The sequence below is a fragment of the Stigmatopora argus genome, chromosome 21 (assembly GCF_051989625.1).
Source record: "Stigmatopora argus isolate UIUO_Sarg chromosome 21, RoL_Sarg_1.0, whole genome shotgun sequence".
NCBI lineage: Eukaryota > Metazoa > Chordata > Actinopteri > Syngnathiformes > Syngnathidae > Stigmatopora > Stigmatopora argus.
Window position 1 is genome coordinate 1668258 of NC_135407.1, and position 24243 is coordinate 1692500.

General features: G+C 44.9%; 1 long non-coding RNA gene across 1 annotated transcript in view; it reads left to right on the forward strand.

Moving 5' to 3' along the window:
- The window catches only part of LOC144067560 (uncharacterized), a 40939-nt gene extending 17096 nt beyond the window's left edge, over positions 1 to 23843 (forward strand). The window contains exons 2-3 of the long non-coding RNA XR_013297977.1: positions 19007 to 19080; positions 23010 to 23843. This is a non-coding gene — a long non-coding RNA (uncharacterized LOC144067560). The remainder of the gene's footprint in view (positions 1 to 19006; positions 19081 to 23009) is intronic.
- Positions 23844 to 24243: the final 400 nt, after the last annotated feature.

A 24243-nucleotide genomic window follows, 5' to 3' on the forward strand; every position in this document is an offset into this window, starting at 1 on the left:
CTGTCGCTGGATACTGTGCTGTCACTTGCTACTGTGGTTACACTGTTCATTGTGCTATCACTGGAAAGTGTGCTGTCACTGGTAGTTGTGCTGTCACTGGATACTACGCTGTCACTTGTAATTGTGCTGTCACTGGATACTGTATCGTCACTAGTGAATGTGCTGTCACTGGATACTGTATCTTCACTGGAGAATGTGCTGTCACTGGGTACTGTGCTGTCACTGGCTACTGTGGTTACACTGTTCATTGTGCTATCACTGGAAAGTGTGCTGTCGCTGGTAATTGTGCTGTCACTGGTAATTGTGCTGTCACTGGTAATTGTGCTGTCACTGGTAATTGTGCTGTCACTGGATACTGTGCTGTCACTTGTAACTGTGCTGTCACTTGTAACTGTGCTGTCACTGGATACTGTGCTGTCACTTGTAACTATAATGTCACTGGATACTGTGCTGTCACTCGCTATTGTGGTTAAACTGTTTGTTGTGCTATCACTGGAAAGTGTGCTGTCGCTGATAATTGTGCTGTCGCTAGATACTGTGCTGTCACTGGCTACTGTGGTTACACTGTTCATTGTGCTATCACTGGAAAGTGTGCTGTCACTGGTAATTATGCTGTCACTGGTAATTGTGCTGTCACTTGTAACTGTGCTGTCACTGGATACTGTGCTGTCACTGGATACTGTGCTGTCACTTGTAACTGTGCTGTCGCTGGATACTGTGCTGTCACTCGCTATTGTGGTTAAACTGTTTGTTGTGCTATCACTGGAAAGTGTGCTGTCGCTGATAATTGTGCTGTCGCTAGATACTGTGCTGTCACTGGCTACTGTGGTTACACTGTTCATTGTGCTATCACTGGAAAGTGTGCTGTCGCTGGTAATTGTGCTATCACTGGTAATTGTGCTGTCACTTGTAACTGTGCTGTCACTTGTAACTGTGCTGTCACTGGTTACTGTGCTGTCACTTGTAACTATAATGTCACTGGATACTGTGCTGTCACTCGCTATTGTGGTTAAACTGTTTGTTGTGGTATCACTGGAAAGTGTGCTGTCGCTGGTAATTGTGCTGTCACTTGTAATTGTGCTGTCGCTGGATACTGTGCTGTCACTTGCTACTGTGGTTACACTGTTCATTGTGCTATCACTGGAAAGTGTGCTGTCACTGGTAGTTGTGCTGTCACTGGATACTACGCTGTCACTTGTAATTGTGCTGTCACTGGATACTGTATCGTCACTAGTGAATGTGCTGTCACTGGATACTGTATCTTCACTGGAGAATGTGCTGTCACTGGGTACTGTGCTGTCACTGGCTACTGTGGTTACACTGTTCATTGTGCTATCACTGGAAAGTGTGCTGTCGCTGGTAATTGTGCTGTCACTGGTAATTGTGCTGTCACTGGTAATTGTGCTGTCACTGGATACTGTGCTGTCACTTGTAACTGTGCTGTCACTTGTAACTGTGCTGTCACTGGATACTGTGCTGTCACTTGTAACTATAATGTCACTGGATACTGTGCTGTCACTCGCTATTGTGGTTAAACTGTTTGTTGTGCTATCACTGGAAAGTGTGCTGTCGCTGATAATTGTGCTGTCGCTAGATACTGTGCTGTCACTGGCTACTGTGGTTACACTGTTCATTGTGCTATCACTGGAAAGTGTGCTGTCACTGGTAATTATGCTGTCACTGGTAATTGTGCTGTCACTTGTAACTGTGCTGTCACTGGATACTGTGCTGTCACTGGATACTGTGCTGTCACTTGTAACTGTGCTGTCGCTGGATACTGTGCTGTCACTCGCTATTGTGGTTAAACTGTTTGTTGTGCTATCACTGGAAAGTGTGCTGTCGCTGATAATTGTGCTGTCGCTAGATACTGTGCTGTCACTGGCTACTGTGGTTACACTGTTCATTGTGCTATCACTGGAAAGTGTGCTGTCGCTGGTAATTGTGCTGTCACTGGTAATTGTGCTGTCACTTGTAACTGTGCTGTCACTTGTAACTGTGCTGTCACTGGATACTGTGCTGTCACTTGTAACTGTGCTGTCGCTGGATACTGTGCTGTCACTCGCTATTGTGGTTAAACTGTTTGTTGTGCTATCACTGGAAAGTGTGCTGTCGCTGATAATTGTGCTGTCGCTAGATACTGTGCTGTCACTGGCTACTGTGGTTACACTGTTCATTGTGCTATCACTGGAAAGTGTGCTGTCGCTGGTAATTGTGCTGTCACTGGTAATTGTGCTGTCACTTGTAACTGTGCTGTCACTTGTAACTGTGCTGTCACTGGTTACTGTGCTGTCACTTGTAACTATAATGTCACTGGATACTGTGCTGTCACTCGCTATTGTGGTTAAACTGTTTGTTGTGGTATCACTGGAAAGTGTGCTGTCGCTGGTAATTGTGCTGTCACTTGTAATTGTGCTGTCGCTGGATACTGTGCTGTCACTTGCTACTGTGGTTACACTGTTCATTGTGCTATCACTGGAAAGTGTGCTGTCACTGGTAGTTGTGCTGTCACTGGATACTACGCTGTCACTTGTAATTGTGCTGTCACTGGATACTGTATCGTCACTAGTGAATGTGCTGTCACTGGATACTGTATCTTCACTGGAGAATGTGCTGTCACTGGGTACTGTGCTGTCACTGGCTACTGTGGTTACACTGTTCATTGTGCTATCACTGGAAAGTGTGCTGTCGCTGGTAATTGTGCTGTCACTGGTAATTGTGCTGTCACTGGATACTGTGCTGTCACTTGTAACTGTGCTGTCACTTGTAACTGTGCTGTCACTGGATACTGTGCTGTCACTTGTAACTATAATGTCACTGGATACTGTGCTGTCACTCGCTATTGTGGTTAAACTGTTTGTTGTGCTATCACTGGAAAGTGTGCTGTCGCTGATAATTGTGCTGTCGCTAGATACTGTGCTGTCACTGGCTACTGTGGTTACACTGTTCATTGTGCTATCACTGGAAAGTGTGCTGTCACTGGTAATTATGCTGTCACTGGTAATTGTGCTGTCACTTGTAACTGTGCTGTCACTGGATACTGTGCTGTCACTTGTAACTGTGCTGTCGCTGGATACTGTGCTGTCACTGGATACTGTGCTGTCACTTGTAACTGTGCTGTCACTGGATACTGTGTCCTCACTGGTGAATGTGCTGTCACTGGATACTGTATCGTCACTAGTGAACGTGCTGTCACTGGGTACTGTGCTGTCACTGGCTACTGTGGTTACACTGTTCATTGTGCTATCACTGGAAAGTGTGCTGTCGCTGGTAATTGTGCTGTCACTAGTAATTGTGCTGTCGATGGTAATTATGCTCTCACTTGTAACTGTGCTGTCACTGGATACTGTATCGTCACTGGTGAATGTGCTGTCACTAGATACTGTGCCGTCACTGGCTACTGTGGTTACACTGTCTATTGTGCTATCACTGGAAAGTGTGCTGTCACTGGATACTGTGCTGTCACTGGCTACTGTGGTTACACTGTTCATTGTGCTATCACTGGAAAGTGTGCTGTCACTGGATACTGTGCTGTCACTGGCTACTGTGGTTACACTGTTCATTGTGCTATCACTGGAAAGTGTGGTTACACTGTTCATTGTGCTATCACTGGAAAGTGTGCTGTCACTGGTAATTGTGCTGTCACTTGTAATTGTGCTGTCGCTGGATACTGTGCTGTCACTTGCTACTGTGGTTACACTGTTCATTGTGCTATCACTGGAAAGTGTGCTGTCACTGGTAGTTGTGCTGTCACTGGATACTACGCTGTCACTTGTAATTGTGCTGTCGCTGGATACTGTATCGTCACTAGTGAATGTGCTGTCACTGGATACTGTATCGTCACTGGAGAATGTGCTGTCACTGGGTACTGTGCTGTCACTGGCTACTGTGGTTACACTGTTCATTGTGCTATCACTGGAAAGTGTGCTGTCGCTGGTAATTGTGCTGTCACTGGTAATTGTGCTGTCACTGGATACTGTGCTGTCATTTGTAACTGTGCTGTCACTTGCAACTGTGCTGTCACTGGATACTGTGCTGTCACTTGTAACTATAATGTCACTGGATACTGTGCTGTCACTCGCTATTGTGGTTAAACTGTTTGTTGTGCTATCACTGGAAAGTGTGCTGTCGCTGATAATTGTGCTGTTGCTAGATACTGTGCTGTCACTGGCTACTGTGGTTACACTGTTCATTGTGCTATCACTGGAAAGTGTGCTGTCGCTGGTAATTGTGCTGTCACTGGTAATTGTGCTGTCACTTGTAACTGTGCTGTCACTTGTAACTGTGCTGTCACTGGATACTGTGCTGTCACTTGTAACTGTGCTGTCGCTGGATACTGTGCTGTCACTCGCTATTGTGGTTAAACTGTTTGTTGTGCTATCACTGGAAAGTGTGCTGTCGCTGATAATTGTGCTGTCGCTAGATACTGTGCTGTCACTGGCTACTGTGGTTACACTGTTCATTGTGCTATCACTGGAAAGTGTGCTGTCGCTGGTAATTGTGCTATCACTGGTAATTGTGCTGTCACTTGTAACTGTGCTGTCACTTGTAACTGTGCTGTCACTAGTTACTGTGCTGTCACTTGTAACTATAATGTCACTGGATACTGTGCTGTCACTCGCTATTGTGGTTAAACTGTTTGTTGTGGTATCACTGGAAAGTGTGCTGTCGCTGGTAATTGTGCTGTCACTTGTAATTGTGCTGTCGCTGGATACTGTGCTGTCACTTGCTACTGTGGTTACACTGTTCATTGTGCTATCACTGGAAAGTGTGCTGTCACTGGTAGTTGTGCTGTCACTGGATACTACGCTGTCACTTGTAATTGTGCTGTCACTGGATACTGTATCGTCACTAGTGAATGTGCTGTCACTGGATACTGTATCTTCACTGGAGAATGTGCTGTCACTGGGTACTGTGCTGTCACTGGCTACTGTGGTTACACTGTTCATTGTGCTATCACTGGAAAGTGTGCTGTCGCTGGTAATTGTGCTGTCACTGGTAATTGTGCTGTCACTGGTAATTGTGCTGTCACTGGTAATTGTGCTGTCACTGGATACTGTGCTGTCACTTGTAACTGTGCTGTCACTTGTAACTGTGCTGTCACTGGATACTGTGCTGTCACTTGTAACTATAATGTCACTGGATACTGTGCTGTCACTCGCTATTGTGGTTAAACTGTTTGTTGTGCTATCACTGGAAAGTGTGCTGTCGCTGATAATTGTGCTGTCGCTAGATACTGTGCTGTCACTGGCTACTGTGGTTACACTGTTCATTGTGCTATCACTGGAAAGTGTGCTGTCACTGGTAATTATGCTGTCACTGGTAATTGTGCTGTCACTTGTAACTGTGCTGTCACTGGATACTGTGCTGTCACTGGATACTGTGCTGTCACTTGTAACTGTGCTGTCGCTGGATACTGTGCTGTCACTCGCTATTGTGGTTAAACTGTTTGTTGTGCTATCACTGGAAAGTGTGCTGTCGCTGATAATTGTGCTGTCGCTAGATACTGTGCTGTCACTGGCTACTGTGGTTACACTGTTCATTGTGCTATCACTGGAAAGTGTGCTGTCGCTGGTAATTGTGCTGTCACTGGTAATTGTGCTGTCACTTGTAACTGTGCTGTCACTTGTAACTGTGCTGTCACTGGTTACTGTGCTGTCACTTGTAACTATAATGTCACTGGATACTGTGCTGTCACTCGCTATTGTGGTTAAACTGTTTGTTGTGGTATCACTGGAAAGTGTGCTGTCGCTGGTAATTGTGCTGTCACTTGTAATTGTGCTGTCGCTGGATACTGTGCTGTCACTTGCTACTGTGGTTACACTGTTCATTGTGCTATCACTGGAAAGTGTGCTGTCACTGGTAGTTGTGCTGTCACTGGATACTACGCTGTCACTTGTAATTGTGCTGTCACTGGATACTGTATCGTCACTAGTGAATGTGCTGTCACTGGATACTGTATCTTCACTGGAGAATGTGCTGTCACTGGGTACTGTGCTGTCACTGGCTACTGTGGTTACACTGTTCATTGTGCTATCACTGGAAAGTGTGCTGTCGCTGGTAATTGTGCTGTCACTGGTAATTGTGCTGTCACTGGATACTGTGCTGTCACTTGTAACTGTGCTGTCACTTGTAACTGTGCTGTCACTGGATACTGTGCTGTCACTTGTAACTATAATGTCACTGGATACTGTGCTGTCACTCGCTATTGTGGTTAAACTGTTTGTTGTGCTATCACTGGAAAGTGTGCTGTCGCTGATAATTGTGCTGTTGCTAGATACTGTGCTGTCACTGGCTACTGTGGTTACACTGTTCATTGTGCTATCACTGGAAAGTGTGCTGTCACTGGTAATTATGCTGTCACTGGTAATTGTGCTGTCACTTGTAACTGTGCTGTCACTGGATACTGTGCTGTCACTTGTAACTGTGCTGTCGCTGGATACTGTGCTGTCACTGGATACTGTGCTGTCACTTGTAACTGTGCTGTCGCTGGATACTGTGCTGTCACTCGCTATTGTGGTTAAACTGTTTGTTGTGCTATCACTGGAAAGTGTGCTGTCGCTGATAATTGTGCTGTCGCTAGATACTGTGCTGTCACTGGCTACTGTGGTTACACTGTTCATTGTGCTATCACTGGAAAGTGTGCTGTCGCTGGTAATTGTGCTGTCACTGGTAATTGTGCTGTTGCTGGTAATTGTGCTGTCACTGGATACTGTGCTGTCACTTGTAACTGTGCTGTCACTTGTAACTGTGCTGTCACTGGATACTGTGCTGTCACTTGTAATTGTGCTGTCGCTGGATACTGTGGTGTCACTTGCAACTGTGCTGTCGCTGGATACTGTGCTGTCACTGGATACTGTGCTGTCACTTGTAACTGTGCTGTCGCTGGATACAGTGCTGTCACTCGCTATTGTGGTTAAACTGTTTGTTGTGCTATCACTGGAAAGTGTGCTGTCGCTGGTAATTGTGCTGTCGCTAGATACTGTGCTGTCACTGGCTACTGTGGTTACACTGTTCATTGTGCTATCACTGGAAAGTGTGCTGTCGCTGGTAATTGTGCTGTCACTGGTAATTGTGCTGTCGCTGGATACTGTGCTGTCACTCACTATTGTGGTTAAACTGTTTGTTGTGCTATCACTGGAAAGTGTGCTGTCGCTGATAATTGTGCTGCCGCTAGATACTGTGCTGTCACTGGCTACTGTGGTTACACTGTTCATTGTGCTATCACTGGAAAGTGTGCTGTCGCTGGTAATTGTGCTGTCACTGGTAATTGTGCTGTCACTTGTAACTGTGCTGTCACTTGTAACTGTGCTGTCACTGGATACTGTGCTGTCACTTGTAACTGTGCTGTCGCTGGATACTGTGCTGTCACTCGCTATTGTGGTTAAACTGTTTGTTGTGCTATCACTGGAAAGTGTGCTGTCGCTGATAATTGTGCTGTCGCTAGATACTGTGCTGTCACTGGCTACTGTGGTTACACTGTTCATTGTGCTATCACTGGAAAGTGTGCTGTCGCTGGTAATTGTGCTGTCACTGGTAATTGTGCTGTCGCTGGTAATTGTGCTGTCACTGGATACTGTGCTGTCACTTGTAACTGTGCTGTCACTTGTAACTGTGCTGTCACTGGATACTGTGCTGTCACTTGTAATTGTGCTGTCGCTGGATACTGTGGTGTCACTTGTAACTGTGCTGTCGCTGGATACTGTGCTGTCACTGGATACTGTGCTGTCACTTGTAACTGTGCTGTCGCTGGATACAGTGCTGTCACTCGCTATTGTGGTTAAACTGTTTGTTGTGCTATCACTGGAAAGTGTGCTGTCGCTGATAATTGTGCTGTCGCTAGATACTGTGCTGTCACTGGCTACTGTGGTTACACTGTTCATTGTGCTATCACTGGAAAGTGTGCTGTCGCTGGTAATTGTGCTGTCACTGGTAATTGTGCTGTCGCTGGTAATTGTGCTGTCACTGGATACTGTGCTGTCACTTGTAACTGTGCTGTCACTTGTAACTGTGCTGTCACTGGATACTGTGCTGTCACTTGTGATTGTGCTGTCGCTGGATACTGTGGTGTCACTTGTAACTGTGCTGTCGCTGGATACTGTGCTGTCACTGGATACTGTGCTGTCACTTGTAACTGTGCTGTCGCTGGATACAGTGCTGTCACTCGCTATTGTGGTTAAACTGTTTGTTGTGCTATCACTGGAAAGTGTGCTGTCGCTGATAATTGTGCTGTCGCTAGATACTGTGCTGTCACTGGCTACTGTGCTGTCACTTGTAACTGTGCTGTCACTGGATACTGTGCTGTCACTGGATACTGTGCTGTCACTGGATACTGTGCTGTCACTTGTAACTGTGCTGTCGCTGGATACTGTGCTGTCACTCGCTATTGTGGTTAAACTGTTTGTTGTGCTATCACTGGAAAGTGTGCTGTCGCTGATAATTGTGCTGTCGCTAGATACTGTGCTGTCACTGGCTACTGTGGTTACACTGTTCATTGTGCTATCACTGGAAAGTGTGCTGTCGCTGGTAATTGTGCTGTCACTGGTAATTGTGCTGTCACTTGTAACTGTGCTGTCACTTGTAACTGTGCTGTGACTGGATACTGTGCTGTCACTTGTAACTGTGCTGTCGCTGGATACTGTGCTGTCACTCGCTATTGTGGTTAAACTGTTTGTTGTGCTATCACTGGAAAGTGTGCTGTCGCTGATAATTGTGCTGTCGCTAGATACTGTGCTGTCACTGGCTACTGTGGTTACACTGTTCATTGTGCTATCACTGGAAAGTGTGCTGTCGCTGGTAATTGTGCTGTCACTGGTAATTGTGCTGTCACTTGTAAATGTGCTGTCACTTGTAACTGTGCTGTCACTGGATACTGTGCTGTCACTTGTAACTATAATGTCACTGGATACTGTGCTGTCACTCGCTATTGTCGTTAAACTGTTTGTTGTGCTATCACTGGAAAGTGTGCTGTCGCTGATAATTGTGCTGTCGCTAGATACTGTGCTGTCACTGGCCACTGTGGTTACACTGTTCATTGTGCTATCACTGGAAAGTGTGCTGTCGCTGGTAATTGTGCTGTCACTGGTAATTGTGCTGTCACTTGTAACTGTGCTGTCACTGGATACTGTGCTGTCACTTGTAACTGTGCTGTCGCTGGTAATTGTGCTGTCACTGGATATTGTGCTGTCACCTGTAACTGTGCTGTCACTCGCTATTGTGGTTAAACTGTTTGTTGTGCTATCACTGGAAAGTGTGCTGTCGCTGATAATTGTGCTGTCGCTAGATACTGTGCTGTCACTGGCTACTGTGGTTACACTGTTCATTGTGCTATCACTGGAAAGTGTGCTGTCGCTGGTAATTGTGCTATCGCTGGTAACTGTGCTGTCGCTGGATACTGTGCTGTCGCTGGTAATTGTGCTGTCACTGGATACTGTGCTGTCACTTGTAACTGTGCTGTCGCTGGATACAGTGCTGTCACTCGCTATTGTGGTTAAACTGTTTGTTGTGCTATCACTGGAAAGTGTGCTGTCGCTGATAATTGTGCTGTCGCTAGATACTGTGCTGTCACTGGCTACTGTGGTTAAACTGTTTGTTGTGCTATCACTGGAAAGTGTGCTGTCGCTGGTAATTGTGCTGTCGCTAGATACTGTGCTGTCACTGGCTACTGTGGTTACACTGTTCATTGTGCTATCACTGGAAAGTGTGCTGTCACTGGTAATTGTGCTGTCACTTGTAACTGTGCTGTCACTGGATACTGTGCTCTCACTTGTAACTGTGCTGTCGCTGGATACTGTGCTGTCACTGGATACTGTGCTGTCACTCGCTATTGTGGTTAAACTGTTTGTTGTGCTATCACTGGAAAGTGTGCTGTCGCTGATAATTGTGCTGTCGCTAGATACTGTGCTGTCACTCGCTATTGTGGTTAAACTGTTTGTTGTGCTATCACTGGTGATTGTGCTGTCGCTGGTAATTGTGCTGTCACTGGTAATTGTGCTGTCACTTGTAACTGTGCTGTCACTGGATACTGTGCTGTCACTTGTAACTGTGCTGTCGCTGGTAATTGTGCTGTCACTGGATACTGTGCTGTCACTTGTAACTGTGCTGTCACTCGCTATTGTGGTTAAACTGTTTATTGTGCTATCACTGGAAAGTGTGCTGTCGCTGATAATTGTGCTGTCGCTAGATACTGTGCTGTCACTGGCTACTGTGGTTACAGTGTTCATTGTGCTATCACTGGAAAGTGTGCTGTTGCTGGTAATTGTGCTGTCACTGGATACTGTGCTGTCACTTGTAACTGTGCTGTCGCTGGATACTGTGCTGTCACTTGTAACTGTGCTGTCGCTGGATACTGTGCTGTCACTCGCTATTGTGGTTAAACTGTTTGTTGTGCTATCACTGGAAAGTGTGCTGTCGCTGGTAATTGTGCTGTCGGTAGATACTGTGCTGTCACTGGCTACTGTGGTTACACTGTTCATTGTGCTATCACTGGAAAGTGTGCTGTCGCTGGTAATTGGGCTGTCACTGGTAATTGTGCTGTCGCTGGTAATTGTGCTGTCACTGGATACTGTGATGTCACTTGTAACTGTGCTGTCGCTGGATACTGTGCTGTCACTGGATACTGTGCTGTCACTGGATACTGTGCTGTCACTGGATACTGTGCTGTCACTGGATACTGTGCTGTCACTTATAACTGTGCTGTCGCTGGATACTGTGCTGTCACTTGCTATTGTGGTTAAACTGTTTGTTGTGCTATCACTGGAAAGTGTGCTGTCGCTGATTATTGTGCTGTCGCTAGATACTGTGCTGTCACTGGCTACTGTTGTTACACTGTTCATTGTGCTATCACTGGAAAGTGTGCTGTTGCTGGTAATTGTGCTGTCACTGGTAATTGTGCTGTCGCTGGTAATTGTGCTGTCACTGGCTACTGTGCTGTCACTTGTAACTGTGCTGTCACTGGATACTGTGCTGTCACTGGATACTGTGCTGTCACTGGATACTGTGCTGTCACTTGTAACTGTGCTGTCGCTGGATACTGTGCTGTCACTCGCTATTGTGGTTAAACTGTTTGTTGTGCTATCACTGGAAAGTGTGCTGTCGCTGATAATTGTGCTGTCGCTAGATACTGTGCTGTCACTTGTAACTGTGCTGTCGCTGGATACTGTGCTGTCACTGGATACTGTGCTGTCACTTGTAACTGTGCTGTCACTCGCTATTGTGGTTAAACTGTTTGTTGTGCTATCACTGGATACTGTGCTGTCGTTGATAATTGTGCTGTCGCTAGATATTATGCTGTCACTGGCTACTGTGGTTACACTGTTCATTGTGCTATCACTGGAAAGTGTGCTGTCGCTGGTAATTGTGCTGTCACTGGATACTGTGCTGTCACTTGTAGCTGTGCTGTCGCTGGATACTGTGCTGTCACTCACTATTGTGGTTAAACTGTTTGTTGTGCTATCACTGGAAAGTGTGCTGTCGCTGGTTATTGTGCTGTCGGTAGATACTGTGCTGTCACTGGCTACTGTGGTTACACTGTTCATTGTGCTATCACTGGAAAGTGTGCTGTCGCTGGTAAGTGTGGTGTCGCTGGTAATTGTGCTGTCACTGGATACTGTGCTGTCACTTGTAACTGTGCTGTCACTGGACACTGTGCTGTCACTGGATACTGTGCTGTCACTTGTAACTGTGCTGTCGCTGGATACTGTGCTGTCACTCGCTATTGTGGTTAAACTGTTCGTTGTGCTATCACTGGAAAGTGTGCTGTCGCTGGTAATTGTGCTATCACTGGAAAGTGTGCTTTCGCTGGTAATTGTGCTGTCGCTGGATACGGTGCTGTCGCTGGACACGGTGCTTTCGCTGGACAGGGTGTTGTCACTGGATACTGTGCTGTCACTGGATACTGTGCTGTCAATTGTAATTGTGCTTTCGCTGGTAATTGTGATTTCGCTGGATATGGAGCTGTCACTAGTTACGGTGCTGTCACTGGCTACTGAGGTTACACTGTCCGTTGTGGTATCACTGGCAAGTGTGCTGTCGCTGGATACGGTGCTGTCGCTAGATACGGTACTGTCGCTGGATACGGTGCTTTCGCTGGCTACTGTGGTGACACTGTTCATTGTGCTCTCGCTGGTAATTGTGCTGTCACTGGATAATGTGCTGTCAATGGATACTGTGCTTTCACTCGCTACTGTGGTTACACTGTTCGTTGTACTATCACTGGAAAGTGTGCTGTCGGTGGTAATTGTGCTATCACTGGAAAGTGTGCTGTCGCTGGTAATTGTGCTATCACTGAAAAGTGTGATGTCGCTGGTAATTGTGCTGTCGCTGGATACGGTGCTGTCGCTGGACAGGGTGTTGTCACTGGATACTGTGCTGTCACTTGTAATTGTGCTTTCGCTGGATATGGTGCTGTCACTTGATACAGTGCTGTCACTGGTAATTATGCTTTGGCTGGACATGGTGCTGTCACTGGATATGGTGCTGTCGCTGGATACGGTGCTGTCACTGGCTACTGTGGTTACACTGTCCGTTGTGGTATCACTGGCAAGTGTGCTGTCACTGGATATGGTGCTGTCGCTGGTAATTGTGCTGTCGCTGGATACGGTGCTGTCACTGGCTACTGTGGTTACACTGTTCGTTGTGCTATCACTGGCAAGTGTGCTGTCACTGGTAATTGTGCTTTCGCTGGATACGGTGCTGTCGCTAGATACGGTACTGTCGCTGGATACTGTGCTTTCACTGGATACTGTGCTGTCACTTGAAATTGTGCTGTCACTTGCTACTGTGGTTTCACTGTTCGTTGTGCTATCACTGGACAGTGTGCTGTCACTTGTAATTGTGCTGTCGCTGGATACGGTGCTGTCGCTGGACACGGTGCTTTCGCTGGACATGGTGCTCTCACTGGATACTGTGCTGTCAGTCGATACTGTGCTGTCACTTGTAATTGTGCTTTCGCTGGTAATTGTGCTTTCGCTGGTAATTGTGCTGTCACTGGATATGGTGCTGTCGCTTGACACAGTGCTATCGCTGGTAATTGTACTTTCGCTGGATATGTTGCTGTCACTGGATATGGTGTTGTCGCTGGATACGGTGCTGTCACTGGCTACTGTGGTTACACTGTTCGTTGTGCTATCACTGGAAAGTGTGCTGTCGCTGGTAATTGTGCTATCACTGGAAAGTGTGCTGTCGCTGGTAATTGTGCTATCACTGAAAAGTGTGCTGTCGCTGGTAATTGTGCTGTCGCTGGATATGGTGCTGTCGCTTGACACAGTGCTGTCGCTGGTAATTGTACTTTCGCTGGATATGGTGCTGTCACTGGATATGGTGTTGTCGCTGGATACGGTGCTGTCACTGGTGACTGTTGTTACACTGTCCGTTGTGGTATCACTGGTAATTGTGCTGTCGCTGGCAATTGTGCTGTCGCTGGATACTGTGCTGTCACTGGATATGGCGCTGTCGCTGGATACGGTGCTCTCGCTGGTTACTGTGGTAACACTGTTCGTTGTGCTATCACTCGAAAGTGTGCTGTCGCTGGTAATTGTGCTATCACTGGAAAGTGTGCTGTCGCTGGTAATTGTGCTATCACTGAAAAGTGTGCTGTCGCTGGTAATTGTGCTGTCGCTGGATATGGTGCTGTCGCTTGACACAGTGCTGTCGCTGGTAATTGTACTTTCGCTGGATATGGTGCTGTCGCTTGACACGGTGCTGTCACTGGTCATTGTACTTTCGCTGGATATGGTGCTGTCACTGGATATGGTGTTGTCGCTGGATACGGTGCTGTCACTGGTGACTGTTGTTACACTGTCCGTTGTGGTATCACTGGTAATTGTGCTGTCGCTGGCAATTGTGCTGTCGCTGGATACGGTGCTGTCACTGGATATGGCGCTGTCGCTGGATACGGTGCTCTCGCTGGTTACCGTGGTAACACTGTTCGTTGTGCTATCACTCGAAAGTGTGCTGTCGCTGGTAATTGTGCTATCACTGGAAAGTGTGCTGTCGCTGGTAATTGTGCTATCACTGGAAAGTGTGCTGTCGCTGGTAATTGTGCTGTCGCTGGATACGGTGCTGTCGCTGGACACGGTGCTTTCGCTGGGCATGGTGCTCTCACTGGATACTGTGCTGTCAGTCGATACTGTGCTGTCACTTGTAATTGTGCTTTCGCTGGTAATTGTGCTTTCGCTGGTAATTGTGCTGTCACTGGATATGGTGCTGTCGCTTGACACAGTGCTGTCGCTGGTAATTGTACTTTCGTTGGTTATGGTGCTGTCGCTTGACACAGTGCTGTCACTGGTCATTGTACTTTCGCTGGATATGGTGCTGTCACTGGATATGGTGTTGTCGCTGGATACGGTGCTGTCACTGGTGACTGTTGTTACACTGTCCGTTGTGGTATCACTGGTAATTGTGCTGTCGCTGGCAATTGTGCTGTCGCTGGATACTGTGCTGTCACTGGATATGGCGCTGTCGCTGGATACGGTGCTCTCGCTGGTTACTGTGGTAACACTGTTCGTTGTGCTATCACTCGAAAGTGTGCTGTCGCTGGTAATTGTGCTATCACTGGAAAGTGTGCTGTCGCTGGTAATTGTGCTATCACTGAAAAGTGTGCTGTCGCTGGTAATTGTACTTTCGCTGGATATGGTGCTGTCGCTTGACACGGTGCTGTCACTGGTCATTGTACTTTCGCTGGATATGGTGCTGTCACTGGATATGGTGTTGTCGCTGGATACGGTGCTGTCTCTGGTGACTGTTGTTACACTGTCCGTTGTGGTATCACTGGTAATTGTGCTGTCGCTGGCAATTGTGCTGTCGCTGGATACGGTGCTGTCACTGGATATGGCGCTGTCGCTGGATACGGTGCTCTCGCTGGTTACTGTGGTAACACTGTTCGTTGTGCTATCACTCGAAAGTGTGCTGTCGCTGGTAATTGTGCTATCACTGGAAAGTGTGCTGTCGCTGGTAATTGTGCTGTCGCTGGATACGGTGCTGTCGCTGGACACGGTGCTTTCGCTGGACATGGTGCTCTCACTGGATACTGTGCTGTCAGTCGATACTGTGCTGTCACTTGTAATTGTGCTTTCGCTGGTAATTGTGCTTTCGCTGGTAATTGTGCTGTCACTGGATATGGTGCTGTCGCTTGACACAGTGCTGTCGCTGGTAATTGTACTTTCGTTGGATATGGTGCTGTCGCTTGACACAGTGCTGTCACTGGTCATTGTACTTTCGCTGGATATGGTGCTGTCACTGGATATGGTGTTGTCGCTGGATACGGTGCTGTCACTGGTGACTGTGGTTACACTGTCCTTTGTGGTATCACTGGTAATTGTGCTGTCGCTGGCAATTGTGCTGTCGCTGGATACGGTGCTGTCACTGGATATGGCGCTGTCGCTGGATACGGTGCTCTCGCTGGTTACTGTGGTAACACTGTTCGTTGTGCTATCACTCGAAAGTGTGCTGTCGCTGGTAATTGTGCTATCACTGGAAAGTGTGCTGTCGCTGGTAATTGTGCTGTCGCTGGATACGGTGCTGTCGCTGGACACGGTGCTTTCGCTGGACATGGTGCTCTCACTGGATACTGTGCTGTCAGTCGATACTGTGCTGTCACTTGTAATTGTGCTTTCGCTGGTAATTGTGATTTCGCTGGTAATTGTGCTGTCACTGGATATGGTGCTGTCGCTTGACACAGTGCTGTCGCTGGTAATTGTACTTTCGTTGGTTATGGTGCTGTCGCTTGACACAGTGCTGTCACTGGTCATTGTACTTTCGCTGGATATGGTGCTGTCACTGGATATGGTGTTGTCGCTGGATACGGTGCTGTCACTGGTGACTGTGGTTACATTGTCCTTTGTGGTATCACTGGTAATTGTGCTGTCGCTGGCAATTGTGCTGTCGCTGGATACGGTGCTGTCACTGGATATGGCGCTGTCGCTGGATACGGTGCTCTCGCTGGTTACTGTGGTAACACTGTTCGTTGTGCTATCACTCGAAAGTGTGCTGTCGCTGGTAATTGTGCTATCACTGGAAAGTGTGCTGTCGCTGGTAATTGTGCTGTCGCTGGATACGGTGCTGTCGCTGGACACGGTGCTTTCGCTGGACATGGTGCTCTCACTGGATACTGTGCTGTCAGTCGATACTGTGCTGTCACTTGTAATTGTGCTTTCGCTGGTAATTGTGCTTTCGCTGGTAATTGTGCTGTCACTGGATATGGTGCTGTCGCTTGACACAGTGCTGTCGCTGGTAATTGTACTTTCGCTGGATATGGTGCTGTCACTGGATATGGTGTTGTCGCTGGATACGGTGCTGTCACTGGCTACTGTGGTTACACTGTCCGTTGTGGTATCACTGGTCATTGTGCTGTCGCTGGATACGGTGCTGTCACCTGATATGGTGTTGTCGCTGGATACGGTGCTCTCGCTGGCTACTGTGGTAACACTGTTCGTTGTGCTATCACTGGAAAGTGTGCTGTCGCTGGTAATTGTGCTATCACTGGAAAGTGTGCTGTCGCTGGTAATTGTGCTATCACTGAAAAGTGTGCTGTCGCTGGTTATTGTGCTGTCGCTGGATACGGTGCTGTCACCTGATAGGGTGCTGTCACTGGATATGGTGCTGTCGCTGGATTCGGTGCTGTCACTGGCTACTGTGGTGACACTGTTTGTTGTGCTATCACTGGGAAGTGTGCTGTCACTTTTGGAGTCATATGCATCTGAGCAAGGGGGATCTTCTTCACAGGAGGAATCATGTGTATGTGGGCAAGGGAGATCTTCATGTGTGGAGTCATTTATATGTGAGACAGGGGGATCTTCACACGAGAAATCATGTGTATGTGTGCACGGTGGATCTTCTTCACGGGGGGAGTCATGCGTATGTGAGACAGGGGTATCTTCACAAGAGGAATCATGTGTATGTGTGCATGGTGGATCTTCTTCAAGGGGGGAGTCATGTGTATGTGAGACAGGGGGATCTTCACAAGAGGAATCATGTGTATGTGTGCAAGGTGGATCTTCTTCACCAAATTCATGCGCTTGCAGGCTAAGCAGATATTCTTCATGTGTTGATTCATGGTTCTGTGTATTAGTCCGTTCCTTTACAAGTGTTCCGTCACGTTTAGCTATTTCCTTTGATGCAAAGTTTAGATTATATTCTCGGTTTTCATCCAAAGATTTCACATCACCGTGTTCTTTGTTATCTTGAGTGTGACAATTTTCTTGGAGACACCTCACATCTGCTGGTCCTAAATCCTGAAACCTTCCCCGGGTTGGCAGGCAACTGATTCCTGTGCCAGGGATTATACACAACATTTTTACATGATGACCTGTCATATGTATATTGAGAGTGCAATTACTGACCAACAAGCAGAAGGAAAAAAGTGAATATCTTCAAAACCATCTTTTTGGAAGACGAGGTTCTGCAAGACAATTAACAAAATGAAATGAGATAAAAGTTCTGTGATTGTCTCAAACTGGGTTACAAGTTGTCAACCATTTTTTTGGGCCAAAAAAAATCTTGCATAAAACTTACTTGTGCCTGCCATTGCCCGCTCAGGGCGCCGCCATCTTACCGTAGTTAACTGTCCTCTTACAAACCTTACAAACACCGTACGACTGGACGGTGTTTGTAAGGTTTTTGGGGGGTTTGTAAGGGGAATCAATAATCATTTATAAGGGCAGTTATCGGCAGAGGTTGACAGGTATGCAGTATTGAAAATATTTTTCCTAATATTAGTAGTACTTTTATCTTAGCAATATTAAAATATATAACTTTATTCTCGTAATATTGCACAATTGTATGTGACATGACGACTTTCAAATGTACCATAACAAACAGAAGAAAGGTGGAGTAAACCTGCCTGTTAATGTTTCCTATGAGGGGTGTGGCACAAAATCTTCACTATGTAATTAGGTCAATTTAAAAGCCTTGTTTTTCACACAGTTTTACTTAAGGCGCACAATGCATAGTAATTAACTTTTTGGTCACGCCTTGATGATGCATCGTTACTTGGGTTAGGGCTATGCATAAGTCATTGTTCACAGAAGATTTTTGTCTACCTCGATTTCTTGCAGTCCTCACTGAGAATCCTCTCGCTCGGATCTGTCCTGGTTTTCCCACGGCACAAAAGGAGTCTGCCATGAACAAAGGCAGAATGTAATAAACTGGCAACTCCCCAATCCGATCACAGGGTTAGAAATCGTCACATTCTCAGGGGATCAGAATCGGAAATAAAAAGTAGGTTTTTTTTAAATATGAGTGTCCAATCAGCCTATCGTGCATGTCTTATGAATGTGGGAGGAAACCGGAGTTCTCGAAGAAAACCCACGCAGGCCCGGATAGAACATGCAAACTCCAAACAGGTGGACGGACCCATGTGGATTTGAACACAGGACCCCAGAGCTGCGAGGCTGACGTGCTAACCACTCAACCCACCAAGCCGCCCTTTGTTTACGTTTATTTTGATAAAACATTCATTCATTTCCTAACACGTTTATCCTCACAAGGGTTGTGGGCAACTAACTATGGGAAATTTAGAGTTCTCAACCAGACATGGAAGGAAACCGGAGTACCCGGAAAAATCCCACGCAACTGGGAAGAACATGCACAGTGAAGACAGACCTGGGATCGAACCCTGGACCCCAGAACTGCAAGGCTGACACATGGCCACCTAACAAAATACTGAAATTCCCACATTCCATGGTTTTGACCCTTAAACTAACTTTTTTGTAACTAGCTCAACTTAGTATTGAAGCTGAGAAGTATAATAAAATATAGGATAAAAACTCACATCTTGTGCTAGCAATATTCAACAATCCTTTCACTGTGAATTAAAATCTACTTTTTAATAGTAAATGTCCAATCTATTCAAACCAAGATGACTGATAGCAAATGTGAAACAAAAATGATGATACGAGCATCCGTCACCTCTTAATTAGTATTGAGATGTTTTTTTTGTCTCATTCAATTTGAAGCTAAATACTTAAATATAAAAAAGGAACTGACCTCTTTGTTTCTTGCTTGTTTGTAGATGTCTTGATGAAAAAGCCTGCCGCGGGTGATCTTGACGATGGCGATCGAGGACAGGTAAAATTCAGTCACCAGGTGGGTACCTTTACCGTCCGTACAGATTCTCTTTACTTGTGCGTTAGCTGTAAAACACGTTGCTTTATAATAACGGCTGAATGAATGTGTCATAGTTTTTGACCACAGAATATTGATCCACCCAAGAGAGTCATCAAGCCATTCATCAAGTTTGTCAATTAGTTGTTGCTATTGACATCATTCAGTATTGAACGCCCTGTCCCAAAATGCCACACAATTACTTTTTAATTTATACACACCTAAGATACAACTGCTCAAGTGTGTTAAACTATTTCTCTGTATTTCTCTTGATACATCACGTATATTATAGGGATTACGATCAAAGCAGACCCTAATTTCTTTAGTTTTGAAGTTTCAGAATAAGTTTGAAGGACATTGAGCCATGCAATAACAAGGTATTCTTTCATTTGGTAATCAAAATATTCGCAAATGTGCCAACGTTTAAACTATAGTAAGAAGCAAATGTCATGTGGAAAGAGTAAGAAACTTTGGGGTTTGGCTTTTAATCAAACACAGTTGTTTGTGTTTGCTTGTTTCTATTTCCTATACCAAAGTTATTTGCTACTTTCAAATTTGCACTAAAGGAGATGTCAAATATTTCAGGACTACTGTAAAAATAATACAAAAATACTACTTGTTCAAGAAGCCTACTCATAATAATAATAATAATAACAATTGTTATAGTAGTAATACATTGGATTTACGCAACACTACTTTCAATATGAATGGGCAACCAATGGATGCTGTACTGTCAGTTGTAAATACGTGTGCCGTTGCTGGCAATTGTACTGTAACTGGATATTCTAATGTCGCTGGTAAAAGTGCTAATGCTTAGTGTCTTCTTCAACAGTTAATTATGCGATCACTTTAAGTGTACTGTCTATGCTAATTGTACTAGAATTGTGCTATCACTGGATATTGTTCAGTCACGGGTATTTTTGGTATCACTGGATACTGTATTGTCGCATCTTATTATGCTATCACTTGATATTGTGATGTCATTAGTCATTGTGGTAGCGATTGTAAAGTGTGCTGTCATTTTTATTAGCTCTATTATCAGTGGACACTGTCCTTCACTTGATACTGTTATTTCAGGGGTATTATTGGCACTGGCACAGTGGCACTGGACACTGTGCTGTCACTGGCGAACGTGACTTCAATGATTTGTGTGTTTTCTTGGTTGGACTTGTTTATGGGAGTCAGGCGTATTTTCTTTATGTTTTGAGTCGTGGTTCTGTGAGTAATTTTGCTGGTGATTGGACGCAATTTTACATGATGACCTCTCATATGTATGTTGAGAGTGTGATGACGGACCCACAAACAGATGTACAAAAGGAATTACTATCTTTAAAAAACATCCTTTTAGAATCTGTGGTTGTTTCAATGCCGTCAACAAATGTCAACCATTTTTGTTGTTGTTGCAGAAATTCACAAGTGCACCAACGTGATGTTTTGGTGGACAAAAAATTCCAATCGCGTGCATAATTGTCATTAAATTGTCCACTTGAATGCTTCCCACAACAGTTTGTAGCTGAATCATTCCCTTCTTTCGCTTGCGTTATGCCTTTGTTTCATTCTTGACGTGTTTCTTTCCCTTTGCTGCTTTCCGCATTTGTATCTATTTACGCTGTTTTTGTTGGCTATTTACTGTTTGTTATATCTTCCCACAGCTTGTTCTTTTTTATCTGCCCGTAATTTCCCTTTTATTCTTTCGGTTTACAGTATTTCTCACTTTCTTTTTGCGTTCTGAATAAAGCTTCAGGATTTTCAGCGCGTCGTATTACGGCAGTTTCCCGCAATATTTCCCATATAACCGAAACTTGCCAATATCCACCGTCGACATAAAAACCGATTCTGCATCCTGAGCATCACAGATTCCCCCCAGCAGAGTTGAGTGATGTCCAAAATTGCAGTCTCAATTAAACACACCCAATTCCTAAGTTCAATGACCTATTGTCCTGGTGCTAAGATTGGTACAATTACCCACATTCTGCCAGTCATACGCAATAGGCTCCCTCATACCGTCACATTTTTCATTATGCACGTCAGAATTAATGAGACAACTTGTGGCGTACGCAGGTCCGTGACTTCAATGACCTGTTTAACAACCTTAAAGACTGCGAAAAATATTTTTGTATTAATAGGTAGTTGTATGAGTAGTCAGCTAAGAGTGCTTTATTCCAGTCCTGACTTGTACTGTGTTTTGTTCAATAAAGTGGACTGTTCTCAACTACTATATTGATTTTGAATATCGTGATGGAGAAACTGGAATGAGATCACTGGTTCAAGATATTTCACACAGCATTTGAGCTCCATCTTATGGATAAACTTAGGCATTAACAGTCATGGGCTGCTGCTTGTGTGATTATCTATGTACGTATGATTATGTGAGAATGATATTCTCTGTTGTGGCATATGACAAATGCTTGTAGTACTCTTGTAAATTCCCCCTCTCAAAAACATACATCATAATAAGTGCACTATGACAAAGGTCTTATATATATATATATATATATATATATATATATATATATATATATATATATATATATATATATATAGTATATAGTAGTTGTCACTATATACTGTGTACGACGAGTCGTACGGTGTTTGTAAGGTTTTTTTGGGGGTTTGTAAGGGGAATCAATAATCATTTATAAGGGCAGTTATCGGCAGAGGTTGACAGGTATGAAAACTGTCTGAAGCAGTAAGTATATACTGGTTCAAAAAGTAACTAACACCACTGTTGCTGAACAGTATAAATAGTTTAAATGGCAGATGAAAGGTGTGTTGACTTTAATTACTTAATGTGACGGGGATGACGTAGACTAAGGATTCCAAAACCTCTCCCAGCAGTGACGAATCCAGTCACCAAAGTACTATCTTTACTTTACGGATTCCCTTTGCCTTTTGTGTTAGTCGTAAAGAGCCGTGTTTGGAAAATGACTGATTACATGTTGTGATTTTCTTAGAGAACCTGAACCTAAAATGTTGTTCCACCCACACGGCCAATTAACTTCTCAGTGTTAGACTTAATACTTTGTAAGGGCGAGCACTAATTAATGACAAGTCACATATCGTAAAGCAAAAAGGCACGCAATGACATTTAGATCTGCAACACGCCTCCGGGTTCCAGGCATGACACTTTTGAGTGCTTGTTTCTAGACCAGGGGTAGGGAACCTATGGCTCGGGAGCCACATGTGGCTCTTTCGATGGGTGCATCTGGCTCTTCGCTAACCTGTGAGCTAAAATATGGAACGTCCAGTGGTGCTTTAGTCTTCTTTTTTTGCATTAGACTCTGCTAGAATGCATCCTCTCATTGATTAGCAACTGCATAAGAATGTTGTCAAAAGTATTCTTTTTTCCACTTTAAAAGTGGTGAAATTACTAAAATGAAAGACACCCATTTACATGTATTTAGACTTTTAAATTCGTAGTATGGCTCTCAAGGAATAACATTAGAAAAGATGAATTGTTTATGGCTCTCTTCGTCAAAAAGGTTCCCGAGCCCTGGTCTAACTTGTAACTATGTGTAACTATGCCTTTCCTGTATCTGCATTCTCACCCTCTTGCTACTGTGACAATGAAATTTCCCGAAAACGGGATGAATAACGTTATCCAATCCAATCCAATCCAATCCAAAAAAGATAATGATTTATTGAGCCATTCAAATCAATGAGAAATAACTTACAGTGAAATTACGAGTAGCAGCTGAGTAAACATACGTACACACGCATGTAAACACCTAATTTAGCAACTTAAAATGATTTTACGCAGAGAAAAAGTAAAAAATCGACAGTGACGAACATTGCTCGAAGGCACACGAATCAGTAACTGGAGTCAATCCCACATATGGGGTTTTAGACAGACGGACATGAGGATGGTCTGCAGGGAACTTTATTCGAGTCCCATCCTTTATCTTCACCAGGACCACTAGAGCTGCCCATGGACTGGATGATGCCTCCATTAGTGATGCCTCAAACTTCTTTTGGATTTGCATCTCCGATAAGGAACCCTTAGCGAAGACGAGGGACCCAGGATGACGATGATAGGATGCTGCACCCAAGTTTCCATCTTGTGCTCGATGGTGCAGTCTGTGTCTTTGACAGAAAAGATGTCAACAAATCAGGGAAATAAGTTCTGTCAACTGGGGACGACCTTGTCCTGTGTTCAAACGTTGGTGATGGCTGTCAACAGTGGTCATGTGACACTTGGTGCACTTGGTGTCCGAAATGTTGACATGGCTCCCGTGGCTGAAGATCTTCCAGGATCTGCCATTGAACTGAGCTGCCATTTGGATCTGGTTGAATGATGTTTCCAGTGGTCCATTTGCATTGTAGTATGCCATATTGGTAATTCACTTTGATGGAAATAATTTTTTGGTCTAAGAACAATTCTGCAGCATTTGAAGAAACACTGAGGTATTTTAGTTTGGATACACCCCAAAGGATGTGGAGGTAAAAAGGTTATTGCAGTGAACATGCTACTTGTTGTAAAATGATTCTTCAGCTTACTAAATCATTGTTATTTGGTTCATCAAAATAAGTATTTAATTGATTGCTCAAATAATGAATAGCTGCATCGATATACATAGCAAGACTATCTAGACTAGACGTAATCCCCAAGGCCCTGGAAAAAGGGAGCATAATCATGGTGAAGAGGGAGAAAAAAATGGAGGGTTTGCTTTGTCCCGGTTCAACTCGAAGCTATGGCGGCCGGCATTTCTTCATCCTCTTTGGCCCCAAGCTAGGGTGAATGTTAATCAAGGCATGTGATACGCACTGCAAAGAGATGCAGTGTTTTTTTACGCCAATCCATGCAGGACAACCGATGATCTTTGTCACCCTAGTTGTCATTGTCCTCATCGTCATCATCGTCACCATCATCCTTGTCTTCATCTTCATCATCATCGTCATCATCATCATCATCATCGTTGTTATCGTCATCATCATCATCGTCGTCGTCATCATCGTCATCATCATCATTGTCGTCATCATCATTGTCGTCATCATCATCGTCATCTCCATCATCGTCGTCATCATCATTGTCATCATCATCGTCATCATCATCATTATCGCCGTCGTCATCATCAGCATCGTCGTCATCATCATCGTCGTCATCATCATCTTCATCATTATCGTTGCCATCATCGTTGTCGTCAT